We start from the raw sequence: 16733 nt of genomic DNA, 5'->3' as shown, positions 1-16733 counted from the left end.
CACTCGACACGAGCTGGCTGCGGAATGCGTCCTGACGGACTACGGATGTTTTGGAAAACTCGGATGTAACTCCCGTGATTCTGATGTTATTCCTTATTTGAACAATATGATCTGCCGTTAGAAGTCTACCTCTTCTTTGGCACCATTTAAGTTTAGAGACGGGAATTGTGGCCGATAGGCTCGTTCCACAATACACGTCTAGATGCCTCTTTATCCTGACAGTTCGGCCTCGACAATCGGCGTGCAGAACCCATAGCCCGAGGTTTTACTAACCGGGTACCACTAGAAGGCTCAGCGGCCCCAAAGCCGGTACCACAGCAGTACTGTGTGGTCATTTACCATCACTAGCTAAATCGGCTAATCTACCCCCCACCACCACCACATGAGAAGCTGACGCAGGAAGAAGTCGTAGCATGGAGGCAGCTACAGACGAGCACACATCCACACCTGCGCCTCTTACACCGCATACACACCTCATTATACCCAAACACACGCCTGCTATACGGGGAACACCATTCGCTGTATCACACTACGCGGGCCCGAAAATTCGAAACCCATAACCTCAGCAGTGGGAGGCCGTGCAGTCCCGCTCAAGCCTAGAGGACCAAAGACAGCCGGTACACCGGAGGAGGAGGAGGAGGAGGAGGTGGTATAAGAGGAAAGGCGGGGAGATTAACCGCAAGAATAATCGGTTTGCTACCCTGCACGGGGGGAAGGGGGTGTGGGGATAAAAAAAAATGAAAGAGAAATGGGAGTAACAGAAAATTGAAGTCCCTATAAAAAGTCAGTGCAGCAAAAAGCTAAGGATAGAGGAGGACTGGACTGAAGACGCCTCCCAGTTCGGAGGCGCAAAGCTCTTTATAGAAAAGTGTTCATCATAACCATCACCGCTGGGCACCTCTGTAGAAAGCTCCATGATCAAAGAAAGACGCGCCTCCAAATTCATACCCCAAAACATGAAGACAAAGAAGACGCTGCAGTATCGACATACTGGGGTGAAGAAGATATACACAGGTCGCCGAGGACGTATAGGACCACCCGCAGACCTACTAATTACGGGTTAAATATAAAGAAAACTACTTAAAATACGTAGTGCATGAGGCTACCAAAAATAACGCGCAGCGCGAGTGCCTTTGGCAGTGCCCGGGTTGTCTATATGGGGAAAGCAGAATGGTCTTTGCAGCGGTCTGGTGTCAATCCCTTTTAGGGCTGCGGTACGGTAAACTTGATTTTTATTGTATATTCCTTCTGTAAAGACTTCTCAGTGTTTCAGCCTTATGTGCGTCTCCATTTCCTGACGAAATTCTCGTAAGTCTCCTGAGAAAAGGCGCTATAAGCATTTCATTTTGAACACTCTCCGCAAGATAACGTACAATGAACGTCGCGGAGGAGGAACACTGGTTCCAGGTATGAAGCAAGGGTGCTCCGTTGTAAGGCTTGGGCCATGGGTTCTAGTTGTAAATGCAAATAACTGTTTTTTTTTTCTTTCTTCTTCTAGGTCTCTGCCCCCTTTGCGATTGATAACTTGAGTAGTTTTGGTGCATTTCTTCTCGCCAAGTTTTCAGTATTGAAGGTAAGTCTTTTGACGCAAAAACAAAAAAAAGTGTGGCTTGACCGAAGCAGAATAAGCTAGCTAAGTCTTTCAATATTTACTTTTCTTAGTTCACTTCATTTTGTTTCATTTAATTCATAATTTTTTTCAAACTTTCCTTTTCAGTCCATGCCATTCTTTGAAACCATCGGTGTGGCACTCCCGCTTGCGTTTTACCTGCCTTTATTTAGCCGCATCATTCCAAGGAGAAGCCGCGATGTCTCACTTTATCATTGCCATCATCACATCACACCACAACGGAAAGCAACCTTGCTTCATGGTGGACAGTCTGCTCGGCGTGAGTGTCTTGTGTTTGGCGACGAAGGACGGACGTTGCGTTGTGCTGATGCCGCAGCGCTCGGCAGCCCTCAAAGCATGCAGACCACTACGGCGTTGGCCTGACTTTCAGTGCTGATATCTCGGCTTGGTGTGCTTGCTCCAGACTTCGTTAATCTTTTCTTTCTTTTCCTTATACGCCCACCTTCTCTTTCCCCCTTGCAGGGTAGCCAACCGGAACATCCTTGTGGTGAACGTCTCTGCATTACCGCTACCTGTATTTTCTCTCTCATTTGTTTAATAGCATTTTTCTAATCATGTGTTTGGTGCATCAGAGCCTTTGTTGCTTACGCGCCATAAAACCCAATATTACTAACTGTATCAATATTTTTAGGCCACGTAAAAATGCTGGTGAATAACAATCCATGCCTACCGATTCTTGCCGTTCCGGTAGTGTGGGCATGTGCCATCTACTGTAAGCCCAACAGCAATAGCAATAGCAGACCGTCCGGGCAAATGTAAACACCCTAAAAATGCAACACAGTATCTCACGGCGACCAAGGAAGAGATTCGACGCCTGAAAAGCCGAGGCCTTGCATCCACCACCGGAGCCAGACTATCACGCTGCTGTGCCTGGACTGTTGTGCACTCCACTCTTCTTACAGCAGAGCACGTCGACAATTGGCACAAGGGACCACTCTTCGTGGATATCCCGGAGTTCGAACGAAGGCATACGTAGCCCTTCCGGAAGCAAATGAACCGCTCTTCCGATGTCGGAAGTACGACTGTCCACTTAAACGATACAAGGGTGGTACCGTGCCCATCAGGCGAACACAATGAGGAAGCAGTCACCGCAACGATCGGAACAAGTCATGGCTACGAGTAATGACTACCAGCAGCATCTAATGTACAGCCGACAATACTTGCACGTGGCGCCTGCTGCAAAACACATCAAAGGATTGACCCCTCTTGATTGACCAGTGACATAACAGGCCCAGTAGCCCTAACATCAACAAAATATTCCTTAGCAATCAGTGACAACTAGCACCGCATTCTTCATCGTCATGTCGAGTACCTGCTCGAAGCCAACAGCACACTCATAATAGAACGCTTTCCTCCGACATGTGGCTTTGCATGTCCCGAGCACAATCCAAGTAGACAGGCCTTCTGTGCGAGCTACAGAATCCAACCGCGAATCTTTGACTTTCGCTCCTGCAATGGCGAAATTTGTTCTAGGGAGTCGCATCGCTTGTATGAACAGCTTACTACATTTCTCGCATCTCGCTTTCCCAAAGTGAAGCCTATTGAAAAAAGCCTCCAGTTGAATTACCAGTTTGCTTTCTAATCGCGGACATTGTGGCCTACCTTGCGCTCTGCTTTGCATCCAGTTCCTTGCGTTATAGCTGAGTTTCGTTTTTAGAGGTCCTGCATCGATATTTTTTACCAGTAGCCAGATTGATTAAACGAAACGAAGGTTAAATCTTGCGAGCTTTTTTAAATCTCTTGATGCCACCTACCCCAATATTATAAGCTGAATTCATGCATTTAAGGCCACAATGTCGCCCGTGACGTCGCGTACAATCTATCCCGAAATCTATAAAACCGGTCGCTTCCCACACGTAACTGCCTTGGTATGCATCTAGATTTTACCCGATCATTCTTGTAGGCCAAAGCCTTTCGCTGAAAAATGAACCAATAGTTTGATTTATGCCGCCCGTGAAGACACCTCAGTGACGACGCACCACCGTTGGAAACACTCACACTCTAGCACATCTTCGAATATTACGGATTCAAACAAAGTAAACTACCACCACCGCACTCATCACTCCCGAGAGCTGACGAGAGCTCCATACAAACTGCTTCCGGGATATCTACCACGAGAACATTTTCCCGTCGCGCAGCCTGCACCCAGCAGGGTGCGGCCAACTCTCTATCATTGCAGGTCGTGGTGCCCAAATTCCCACGGCATCCACTATTACGGCACCCCACTCCCTACTCATAGCAACCTACTCTACCTATCTCTAGCCTGCAACATCAGCAATGGCTCACCATGCGGGCCTGCGGTATACCAGAAGCAGCTGCACTACTGGACTGCGGACCTGTCGACGATGACCGATGCCCTGTTGCCCTTCCTTTCAAAGTTTTTCACCACGACCGTCGAGAGGAGACTCCGTGTTCGGGACGCTGCATGTAAGAGGATGGCCAGAACCCGAAAACGAGTTGTGTGTTGAATAGGAAGTCAATGCGTTTTGAGCTCGGTCCACAAGCGCTCCGGTTTTAGAGATCCCGCAGATCTAACCCTACAAATGTGCGTTCGCTGACGTCGAGGTACAAAAGAACGTACGTGCGAATAGTCAGCACTGGGTGTTGCAGCACTTGTCGCAGAAAAATGCCTTAGAGCTGGTAACCGCCCGCTCAGTTTTTTTGTTGGACTGTGTGTATAGTCATTACTGTTTTGTTGCGCGTCCATGGTGCGCTTCTGGAACGTAAACATTTTTATTATGGAATTCACACCAGATCTCCTAATAAATCAAGTTAAAAATGCTTGTACAAGTAACACACGATTGTCTAAACACATGAAAACAAAACTGAATACACATGCTTTGGCGCAAGTCTCGCACCATGAAAACAAGCAACTAAAGGACTCCCGCAGATTCAAAAAGGACAAGCGTAACGTAATAAGTCAAAAAAAGCATTGGCGTAACCTCCTACAAAAGTTTGTAAAAAGAAAAAGGCGTCGGTGAGCGCAGTAATGCAGGTGCACATTGACAAACATTTTTACTAAAATACTAATGGACAGGTGGACAAAAGCTAATGGACAAAAACGAGTCCAGCTGTGCCATGTCCTTTGCTGGGACATAGCGACTAGAATTACTTTAAGACGAAGGCCATGCGGCATAATGGGTCCAGGGCGTTGATTACCAGCCAGCAGCGCTGAGCAACTCCTGAAGTGCACGGGTTGCGAAAGGACTGCTTGACAAGGCAGCGAAAGAGCAATCTGTTGAGAAGTCGTCGCAGAGAGAGTTGTGGTGCCAGAGCTCGGGGGCAGCGCGTCGCTACTGTCCCTCCTGCCAGCTTGGTACCTCGACGGTTTTAAAACGGTCCCCGCTTATTCGGGTCACGTGACGGCACTGCAGCTGAAAAAGAAAAGAAAAGGTGCTTATGGTAATGTTCACTCAGAAAAGGATTGAGACCACTGAAAGAAAGCCAATCAACCAGAATTAAAAACTGGCAGCACGAGAAATACAGCCTCAAAGAACGCATTGAGCACAATGCCAGCCTGGTTACTTACCCTTTTTTAAAAATGTTGCCAGCGGGGCACTTTATAAAACAAACGAACATTTATCTGAACGAGTCATATTCAACTTCGAGGACGTTTCAACAAGCTGGCAAATGAAAATCGCTAGTCTTTTACCGTTGTGCTAATGTTAATTAGAGCCACATGTGGGATGAGGCATGCTGGTCCTTGTTGGAGTGGTGTGGTGTGGCTGTAGGCTAGGCGTGCACAATGCATGTCCGTGGACCACGTTGCACGAGCGATAGGCGCGCACAGTGCGCATCCATATAAAACAAGTAGGCGGCGCTTCAGTAGCTGGGTTCAGTGAACCCTCACGGTCGTACAACGACCGTACAACGACGAACTCATGGGTCGTGCAAGCCCCGCAGGTGGCAGCACCTGCTATCGGAGGGCAGTGGCGCATCCCTTAACCCCTGCACCACTGGGCCTTATTGACATCATTTCCCATTAACTGGTTGGTTGGTTTATGGCGGTTTAACGTCCCAAAGCGACTCAGGCTATGAGAGACACCGTACTGAAGGGCTCCGGAAATTTCGACCACCTGGGGTTCTTTAACGTGCACTCACATCGCACAGTACACGGGCCTCTAGAATTTCGCCTCCATCGAAATTCGACCGCCGCGGCCGGGATCGAACACGCGTATTTCGGGTCAGCAGCCGAGCACCACAACTACTGTGCCACCGCGGAGGAGCTTTCCCATTAACTGCACAAGTATTAACTCCCTAACAATATCGCGTCGTATACAGCGGCATTCTTTGCATTCGGGTCCAGGGTTATTCCCTTTACACGACCAGCAACCTCTCCCCTTCCTCCGCACACACACACGTCCTGTGCCAAAATGAAGAGCAAAATGGAAAAAAGCTAAATACGTGTACTACAAGGTGCTCGCTCTGGGGCGCGCCAACTGCACCAGGGTCTCCATCCTACGAGGTAGGCCAACTTTGGCTACCGATTTCAAACCTGTGGTCCTGATCTAGACCATGATGCATATTTCACTACACCTCAGCAGCACATACGTCGAATCATTCATAGGATAAGGCCGCCGCAGTGGCTCAGTGGTTATGGCGATCGGCTGCTGACCCGAAGGACGCGGTTTCGATCTCGGCCGCGGCTGTCGAATTTCGATGGAGGTGAAATGCTGAAGACCTGAGCACAGCGCGATGTCAGCACAAGTTAAAGAATCGCAATTGATCAAAATTCTCTGAGCCCTTCACTACAGCGTCCATCATAGCCTAAGTCGCTTTGGGACGTTAAATCACCATAAAGTATGAAGCATAAACCATCCATAGTATATTGCGGATATTTGAATCCGCACTTTATACTCAGTGGCAGTGCAGTAGCAGTCAAGATTTGCTTGAACACTGAGTTAATAATTTTGACAACCAGACACCGTTTGTCATTCGTTCTGCCCTTAGAGTAAGCGGGTGTAATTTTTATGTTTCAAGGAACAGAGCACTCAGAACATTAGTGGCAAGTTCTAGATAAGCAGTGACGCCTGGTGCGCTTTAGTGAGCAGGACTTAATCACGAAAAAAATTTTTCAGGACAGCTTTTTAATGAAACATTCGGGCGTTGGGTTAGCTTTTGGGAACAGTGCGCTTGTTGGTGCTATCTGCAGGAAAACGGCGCCACTGTTGTAGTGCATCGTAAATAAAAGCTCCAATTTTGATGCGCCTCTAAAAGTGCATGTTACATCATCTGAGGGCACGGAGAAAAATGTCCACTTGAACAAGTCAGATGGCGTCCTTGAGTGTGTACTGGTCGCCCGCGCACCGGTTGGGTTCGTTGCCGTGGTGGCTGAGGGGTTATGGAGCTGGGCTGCTGACTCGAAAGACGCGGGTTTGATCCCGGCCACGGCTGTCAAATTTCGATAAAGGCGAAATTCTAGAAGCCTGCGTACTGTGTGATGTCAGTGCACGTTAAAGAACCCCAGGTGGTCGAAATTTCCGGAGCCCTCCACTACAGCGTACATGTGAGTAGCTTTTGGACGTTAAACCCCATAAACCAAACCTATTGCTAAACACATAGAAGCTGGGGTTTAGGCATGGCAATCGCTTCTGATCATTCAGAAGTAGCGAAAAGCGTGGCCACATTTGGCCTTTTACATCCAGAGCCGTTTAAGGCCACGTGTCCTGCTACGCTTTGTATTCGCTGCAAAAAGCAGTGCGAGGAGAAAATAGAAAGGGAGAGAAAAAGTAGCTGCGGTGGACTGACTGGTAACGGCATCGCCGACATCAAAAGTGACGTCAAGATAATGTGCAGCTGAACCAGAAAAAACGGAGGGGACACTACACGCGTACACGAGTACACGACACGCAGTCTTGCTTTGCTAGCACTGCTGGCTCTTGTTCCCCGCAGGGGGGCGACAAGTTTATTACACACTGTTAGCCTTTTTGTCATCGAGATCGCTTTCTCGGTCCACACTTCAATACGATATAATGGACGCGCTAAACTTTGTTTACTTAAGACGAAATCGAAATGAGGGTCCCAATTTAGGAAGTAGGGACAGGGATCTTACGGTCCTTGCTTCCTTAGTACCCCTTAAATGGGGAGAAACTATGGGTAGTAAAGGAAGCTGAATCCTTTTCTTTTAAACGGACAGTTAAGAATTACGCGTACTCGTGCAACAAGACATACCACCGCGTAACATGAGCGAGAGGGAAATGAAAGTACCGCGCCAGCCAGGTTCGGGCTCTCGCTACCGCAATTTAGCCATCTGCCGCAAAGCGCTCGCCGCCTGAAATGCCCAAAACACTCGAACGCGAACCACGCGACACGCTTCTGCGCCAAGCGCCGACTTCCTTGTCAGCGCCGAGCATACCGTTATCTGGGCTTCACCGCCGCGTCATCTACCGCTGTTTTGCAAGGCCATCCATCATCCAGATAAGCAATAACTCCGGCGCTCGAAAATGATCATCTTTACGCATGCCACAGGTAATCTCGCGGTAAGAGTGGTCATATCTGTTGCACTGCGGGGGCCAAAGGCCATATGGTCTAAAACGGTTTTTCACGCGGTGTAAGTCCCCCTGAAATAAACGTTACTTGTTCCGGATGGCAGATGCTAAGTGCGCATTTGGATAGCAGATGCAAAGTGCATATTCGCTCTTTGATGTGGTGTTCGTAATTATGCTAAGATTCGAAGTTTTTTGCAGTCAGTGCAGGTTATTGCTAATTAATCACTGGCTGCAGTAATCCTTCGGTGGCGCTGGGGAATCACATGTTTTTACAACGCTACAGTGGATAGATACCCTACTTCAAGCAGAAAGAAATTATTCGATGCGCGCCATATATGTCATAGTTCGGTCATTAAAGACCGTAGGTTGCGCCAAAAGGTTGGCACGAAGAATAGATGTTGAGCTGCCATACCAACTAGGGAAGGAGCTTTTAGAATCTAAAAGATGGCATATATTTTGTACGTCGCCGCTGCGTTAAGTTAATTCTTGTGTTACAACTGCAGCTCCGGGAAGCATGAAATCCCATGAAATTGCGAGATTCGCTCATAATTCTAGAGGACAAGATAACGTCAACGGCCTTTCCGCAGCACACCAAGTGTGTTCGAGCATGAGCAGAAAATTTCCGTTGCATCTCCTCGAACTACCGCTGTACTGATGGCGCAGTTAGTATACAATAGCATAGAAGCTAAAAAAGCATAGAAGCATTGCAGAGCATAGCATTGCATAGCATAGAACAATGGGCCTCGAACGGGATTCGAACCCGTGGCGGGGCAAACAGTTCAGCTTAGCTGACCGCTGCATTACATCAATACGCCTTAGCCGTGGCCTACCATCAGGTGTGTAACTGCCAATTTCCTGCACTATGCTTTGAATGTCGTCGTCTTAATCAACTTTCATCCTCTTCCAAATGCAAAGGAGCCGCCACGGTGGCTCAGTGGTTACGGTACTCGGCTGCTGGACACGGGTTCGATCCCGGCTGCTACGGTCGCATTTGGATAGAGGCGAAATTGGTTTGGTTTCGTTCATGGGGTTTAACGTCCCAAAGCGACTAAGGCCATGAGAGACGCCGCAGTGAGGGGCTCCGGACATTTCAGCCACCTGGGGTTCCTTAACGTGCACTGACATCGCACTGTAGTACACGGGCCTCTAGAATTTCGCCTCCATCGAAATTCGACCTCCGCGGTCGGGGTCGAACTCGCGTCTTTCGGGTCAGCAGCCGAGCACCATAACCACATAGCCACCGCGGCGGCCCGAGGCGGAATGCTAGAGGCCCGTATGCTATGCGATGTCAGCACACGTTAAAGGGCAACTGCAGCACTTTTTTAACAATTCCGTACTACTCAATGATTCAAATCTATATAGGCTGCAGGTAAAGCTTGCAAGTGTTTTCGCGCTGGCATTTAAAATAGTTACGTGGGCTTCTCCTCACAGCTCTGGAGGAGTGCGAAGAAGCTCGGTGTGATGTCACGGAAGGTAAGGTTTCAAACTTCCGCTCCCGCCAACCACTCCCTGCTGTGCCTAGTTGGATGCTAACAAACAACGCTTGGAGGACTTCGCCATCGGCGGCAGTTGTGTTCCCTATCATAATTTCCCTCAGACTGCCGGCACTTAGAACGAACTGCCCAGACAAGGTAACAGGTAAAATACAAATGTTTAATACATGATTAAAGGTGAGACAAGAAGGAAAGTAGGTAGACAAGGTTACAAGGTTGAAGAAAAAAAAGCCCTTTTTCCATGCCGAACAGCGGCTTAAATAGCGTGTCCTGTCCCCAGGTCCCTAGTTGGGGAATTTGGTTTATCAAAAATGCGTCCAATCACTGCGAATTGGGTCGCGTGTCCATTTGTAGTGTTCCGCCCACAAGGACGTTCCAAGTTCGAGCCATTCGTCAGCCGAAACACGAGTCTGACACCTGCACTTCACAGCGAGCCGCGGGGACGGAGGGCCGGCGTCGCACTTGCGCCGAAAGGTTCCAGGAAGACCGGAAGCCGTTACCGAAGCGCGAGCACGCCAGCACCCGCGCTGGCCACAAACAACACAGAACAGCCGCCGACACGCCAGTCCGTTGCGTTTCGTTTGGGTTTGGCACCCCTAATGGGAGTTGAGCCGAAGACCGTTCCCGCGCAGCGGATGTCCCCCCATAAACCGCCAGGGGGTCCCCTTGTTGACGCCGCCCCCTGCTTTCGGGGTGCCGGGGCCGCCACGCCGACGCCTCCGAAGTCCTGTCTATTGACAGTTTCCAGATGTCTGTAGATTCCTTGTAGGCTGGCGCTTCCCGTCTTTAACACATAGTAGCAACAGCCCGAAGGAGCCGTCCCGATGCTTCGGCGTTTTAGCGGAAGGAGTCGAGCGCAACAGCGGCGTTGTTTTTTTTTCCTTGAAAGCAACAGTTTAAGCGTTGGAAATGTACTGGTACCTTCGCTGACGTCATGACGCGCATCCATCTTGGAGCTGTGCACTGCAAAGAAGCTTGATGGTCTTCGCGATTTTAATCGGTGATTACGTCACCATTTCAAATGCTAGCCCGAAAGAAGTTCACATGCATTACCTGCCAGTTTCACACATTGGACCCCTTTCAACTCGTGAATTTCTAAAACCTATGCAGTTGCCCTTTAAAGACCCCCCGTGTGGTCGAAATTATCCGGAGCCCTCCACTACGGTGTCCCTCTTAGCCTGACTCGCTTCAGGACATTGAAACCCATAAACCAAACCAAACGCAAAATGCAAAAAAAAGGCGTAATGAAGCTTAATCTCACGTGAAAATGACGAAACAGCGGGAGATTTGGAATACCACAGCAGGGTCGCATCCAACAAGGAACGCTCGGGCAACTAAGCACATGTTTTCACATTATGATGCATCAGTTACGTTTATCGTTCCTGAATTTTTTTTCCGGGGGGGGGGGGGGGGGCGCACATTGCTTCATGGCTTGGTAGCAAAACATTCGGCACTTGCGCAAATTTTATGTCCTCAAGCAAGCAATGACTGGGGCGAAACAAATGCGCCAGCAAGGTTGCCCATAATCAGAGACATCGCGGGGCACCAGTGATATCACTGCGTGAAGACACTTTAATAGTCATGGCAGGCTTTCCATAGGGCCACGTTTCAGAACGCTGCATATCTAAGTAAGCGTGCCTTAACAGCGGCCCACCTTGCATCGCTCAATTTCAAAACATGGCTTATTAAAAAGATTCCCTTGTCAGGCCTCCTTTAGAGCGCCTATCTGTGAAGGCAGGAGCAGCGATTCCTTCACGCTTCCGCAGATCGCTCCTTAGCCTGAACGCGTGCATGAGCGCACAACCACTCGCTCATCACATGCGCACAAAGAGGGGTGTTTTGTGTTGTGTTGGGTTTAATGGCACATAGGCAGCTAAGGCCATCATGCGCCAAACACAACTTATAATAATTTCTGTGCGATTTAATAAAAATGTGAAAAGGTGATCAGTGGTGTAAAGGGCCTAAAAATTTACCTATCTACTAATAATAGAGAAAAAGAGATTTAAGAATGGCTAAAGGTAAAAGCTTTAAAAAGGTCAGGTAGCCTCAGCGGCCATCCTTGGCTGGGTAAGGATGTCGAGGACCCCGACCAATCAAATGACAGCCTCAGCCCTTTCTTTACGAGTGAGGAAGTGGCTGAGGGACATCATGCGAAGCTATGGGTCATGATTTATATTTTGTTGAGCAAACCTGCTTCACAAAGGGGAGTCGGATCATTGCGCATTCGGGAAGGGCTGCAGTTCATTCACTATTAAGTGCAATTGGCACAAAATGTGATTACGCAGAGCATTCTCCCGTTTCCGCTGCACCTTAGATACAGACACTTCGACAGAGCAGTTGTATTTTCCCCAAACCATCAAAAACGTTGAAACAAGTGGCTAAAATACAAATGAGGGCAGGTAGCCATAGCGCGTACCTAAAAACAAATACAAAGTCTAGGTGTGGCTTAATTAAATCCATTAAAAAATGGGAGGCAGCGCTTAAGTTCCGCCTTAAGGTTATGACGAGTGGCGGATCGGGTAGTTGGTGCACGTTTGACATTATTCGAACGCGCTAAAATAACACCAGCAAAGCGCTCGTCTTGGTCTCGTCCCTGTCTGTTACTTCTTTGTGTTTTAGCACTTTCGAAAAAAATTGGCTGTGATTAGCTTTGGTTAAAACTGGTAGAGTAGCGAGAGTCTAGCTTCTTTCACAGACGCAGAACTCGACTCATCGTCGTGGATGCACATTCGTCGGCTAAGCGGGCCCGTCTAGCCGCGTCGTCCTTACGTCGCTTGTGGAGACGCTTAGCGCGCTCTTCCCCGGTCTCCTCCTCTTGCCTTCGTTCCTACGACGAGCCCCAGCTTCCTCCGAGCTGTCCCTTTCTACCACAGGCTTCATATCATTGTGATTTATATACCCGGCGCATCTCTGACGACACCAAGCGCATGCGCACAACTTACGAGGCAGGCGACAAGAATTTCGATAGAGGTCAAGTTCTAGAGGCCCGTGTACTGTGCGGTGTTAGTGCACATTAAAGAAACCCAAGTGGTCGAAACTTCCGGAGCCCTTCACTACGGCTTCCCTGATAGCCTGAGTCGCTTTGGGACGTTAAACCCTCATAAACCATAAACCATTTCTTTGATCCTACTGTTTATCCCTTCCTCCATGGAGCGGTTAGGGCGTTCATAGAGATATGTGAGGTAGTAAATGCGTATTCCCTTTCCCCGAAAACCAATTTTCAATTTTACGAAGGAACGCCATCGCCCGTTCGGCGCGACGCCTTGCCCGTCGCCGTGCCGCGGAGTAGCTCTCGCCACAAAATCCCAAAGGGTATTATGACGACGCAATAGCGTAACTAGTTAATTCCGATATACGCCGAACTTCATTCTGTACTATACATTGATAGATCCATGGGGAGTCCTCACACCCCTCCTGGCGCATTGGTGCAGCGGTTAAGTGATGCGCCACTGCCCTGTGATGGCAGGTGCACCCGGCAGTGGCCCTTGTGCCGGCCCAGGTTCCTCTTCCGGAGTGACCAATCATTAATCTAATTGACACCTGCCAGGGTGTACAGTTTTCTCACTATCCGGTGGGCAGGTTGCAATGATTACCCACGGTAACGTGACCTGGGTGTGCCACCTGTCTCCAAGGTTGCTCCCTGGACACCACCTGTCAAAGCCATGCTCTCATTATTTTTCGCTCACAACGCCGACGCCACATTTTCTGGCCAACGGGGCCTTTAAGGCTGGTATATTGTTGGTGTTTTTTCCGGGTTATAAAATATGTTTTTACTATGCACAATATCCATACCAGGTTCCTTCAAGGAGCATATCGTCACTATGAACGCTTTATTACCCGAAGCAATGTCAAGGACGATTCTCAAATGATTAACACCCTTTTGACAGTTCCTAGAGTCATTGTAGGGTCGAGGGCTAGTACTTTTAGGTGGGCAGTGTTTGAATATAGGGTCTTTATACTCTGTAGAAAATTTCAGCTAAATAAACGCATTAATAAAAGCTCCTCGCTTCGTCACAGTTCATGTGGTGAGAAGCGAAATATGCTCAAGATATTGGCCTGCATCCTGTCAATGCACCCGCACACTAACTATCCCATTACTAAATTTAAGAATCCTTAGCCCGCAGCTAAATGAAATTACAGCCGCGTGAACTCTGCTTTACTTTATTAATTGGCGAATTTATATGTGAACACGTAATCGGCGCTCTACCTCCATTTTAATGTAACACCCTCGTCTTTCCAAGCGTTAAATGTGGTCTTGAATTCTTAGTCCTCACGCATCCTGAGAGCCTCAGACTAATTGCATTATCTCATTGACATCGAATGAAAAGTACGCAACATTCCCTCGAACTGAAACTAAACGAAAGGTACCCACGAAACGAAGTGTATTAAAGAAGCGATGTATTTGCACTTAGGATATAGTGACCACCCAAAGAAGCAATATTTATCACAAGGAAAAAAAATAAGTGCTTACCGCAGTTTAGGCCAACTTCATCGGCAGGAAACTGACCTTGACGAGCCGGCGCTTTCCGTAAAGCTGCACCTTACGGCTGGTGTCCGCTTTGAAAGCTAGGAAGCTGGTCTAAAATATTGCGTCCCGCGGAGAACGCGCTGTTCAGGTTTTCCTGGTTCACGCACAATGGAGAGAAGGTGTCGCCGTACAGCGCCGCTGTCAGAGCTCCGTAAAGCGGTGTCCAATGCTGGCTCCTTCAACTCGGACCGCCAGCAACGGCAGTCCGGACCAAAGGGCAACGCACACCGCCTTGTGTTCGGATTGCCCAGTCTCTTCGTCGGCGGTGAGCAGGCACGCATAGAACACACCGTGCAGACAGTTGCCCGACATTGTCACGTCATAGTGAGGAAGGCGCAGCGCGGCTGCGACGTGATCGAGCAGTGTTGGGCAGTCGAAGAACAGGGACGCGTTGTGGTTCAGGCGATACACCTTCCACGGGCCTAGTTGGTTGCATGGCATCAGCCAAACGTAAAGTCGGGCCATGCGAAGTAAACGCTCTTCCATCGCAACGCCTCCGAGAAAGGAATTGTATGCCTCGCTCCAAGCCACACCTGAGGGCACTCTGCCGCTTGAGCTCGCCTGTCGCGGTAGATAGAGCGCTTGGTAAAGTTGCTGCTCGCTCGGGTCCAAACGGCAGAGGTGGCCGCGTAGTGTCTCGAGGTCCTTGGATGTCATGACGATAGAACGGTTAATAACGTTCGACGGTAGAGGCTCTGACAGCTCTGTTCGCTCACCACTGATGCATACGAAGCCGCCAAAACGTAGGCCTAAAAGCCGACTACACTGGTAGTAGAAAGCAAAGCGCACAAGCTCACTGTGAACGTCAAGAAGCACAGGCGAAAGGCGTCTAAGTTTTTTTTTTCAAAGCTTGACCTTGTTTCTGACGCTTCTTCACGTTTTTGGGGCATCGGCCACGTCACAGAATCGGAGCCAGTGGCAGGCATTGAATACCAAATATCATGCTGACTATGACACCCCAAGGAGCATGATGAAGCTCCGCATATAAATCTAGAAATCTTCTGCATTTGAAACACTAAACAAAGATATGAATGCACAATTATCTATCAACGTTAATCTTCAACACGAGGCATTAAACTCTGCGTAAGAAGCACGCGATGTACGAAGTGTGCGGATCTGGCTTATCAAACAGGCAGCCTTCTTCTATGCTATCGAGCAGATACCATGAGTTTTGAGCCTAACTTCAATACAAAACGCTGCACTTATAGCTTTATCTCTCGTTCCCTTTCTTTTCGTATTTTACAGTACGCTGACTGTGCGCTTGACATCAAAATATAATAGCCAAGTAGTCAGCATTTACTAATATCGTCGCTATCTAATAGCCTGCGGTTGGAAAGCCAAGCGAAACGACGTCACGCGCACAGGGAAGATAAAAGCAAATTTGTAGGTTTGGTTCGGTTTATTGGGGTTTAACGTCCCAAAGCGACTCAGGGTGAGGGACACCGAGTGAACGGAGCGGAAACTGTTCGACTGTGCAGTGGCGCGCACCTTTTGGATACTAGTGTCATGGATGTTTGTAAACCGCCTGGAAGCGCGCACTAGTTCACGCGAACTGTTTGCAAATAGGCTCTTGTGTGTCGGCATGTTCGTTTTGTGGCGGCACCGCGGAGTGGCTTGCTTAAATGGCCGTCCGCAAAGAGCGATGTTTCCGATGTTGCAGCGCCTCCGCACGCGCCTCTTTGAGCAAGCATGCGTGGACGCACTGTGAATGGGCGAGGCTGAGTTTTTGCGCAAGTGGTCGACGTACTTAATCGCCCTGCGCGGCGGCCGAGTGTCGGCCTCATTACTGCCCTACTGACGTGCTCAGTGCTGCGGCACGGCGCACGCGCTCCAATGTTAAAACTATTGAGTTCAGAAGTTTTTATTGTTTTCATAGATCAAAATAAACTTCTCTTTCTACACCGTAGTGAAGGGCTCCGGAAATTTCGACCACCTGAAGTTCCTTGACGTGCACTGACATCGCACAGTGCACGGGCCCCTAGAAGTTCGCCTCCATCTAAATACAGCCGCCGCGGCCGGGATCGAACCCGCGTCGTTTGGGCCAGCAATCGAGCGCCGTAGATACTGAGCCACCGCGGCGGGGTGGCATATGTAGTTATCCTTGTCTTGGACGCTGGAGAATGTTTGCAGAAAGGCGTAGAATCAGACGGATGCATCCCCAAACGCCCTCCTGTGTCTCCAGCATTTACGATTTAAAAAAAAATTGTGTACTTAATTAACATATTGACCACACATCAGTGACAAAGGCTTTTGCCTCACAGCACTTTAGGTCAACAAAGTGCCCTTTGAATTTTTTTTGGCTTCTTTGCACTGCGCTCTCACCTGACTGGTAACAAAAAGACGATAGCGGGGTCTATGATAGAATCATGGACGACCCTGTGAAGTTTTTTGTTTACTATTCAAGCGGAAGCGCGTTGAATAGAAATTCTATAAGCGAAGCAAGTTGGGCTGCGCGGCATTTCTTTTTATCGGGATTGTGCAGCAGTGTCTGTGAGATAAACGCAGTTTCAGCGCAGTATACGTTGTGATTTTGTCTATTACTCATGCTGCTGCTGCGGTTAGCATTCTGCAAAATGTGATAAAGACTGATGTGT

This window comes from Amblyomma mixtum, chromosome 9, assembly GCF_055824585.1.
Source record: "Amblyomma mixtum isolate Tamu chromosome 9, ASM5582458v1, whole genome shotgun sequence".
Classification (NCBI taxonomy): domain Eukaryota; kingdom Metazoa; phylum Arthropoda; class Arachnida; order Ixodida; family Ixodidae; genus Amblyomma; species Amblyomma mixtum.
The sequence above is the reverse complement of the archived record's forward strand: the minus strand, read 5'-3'. Positions refer to the sequence as shown.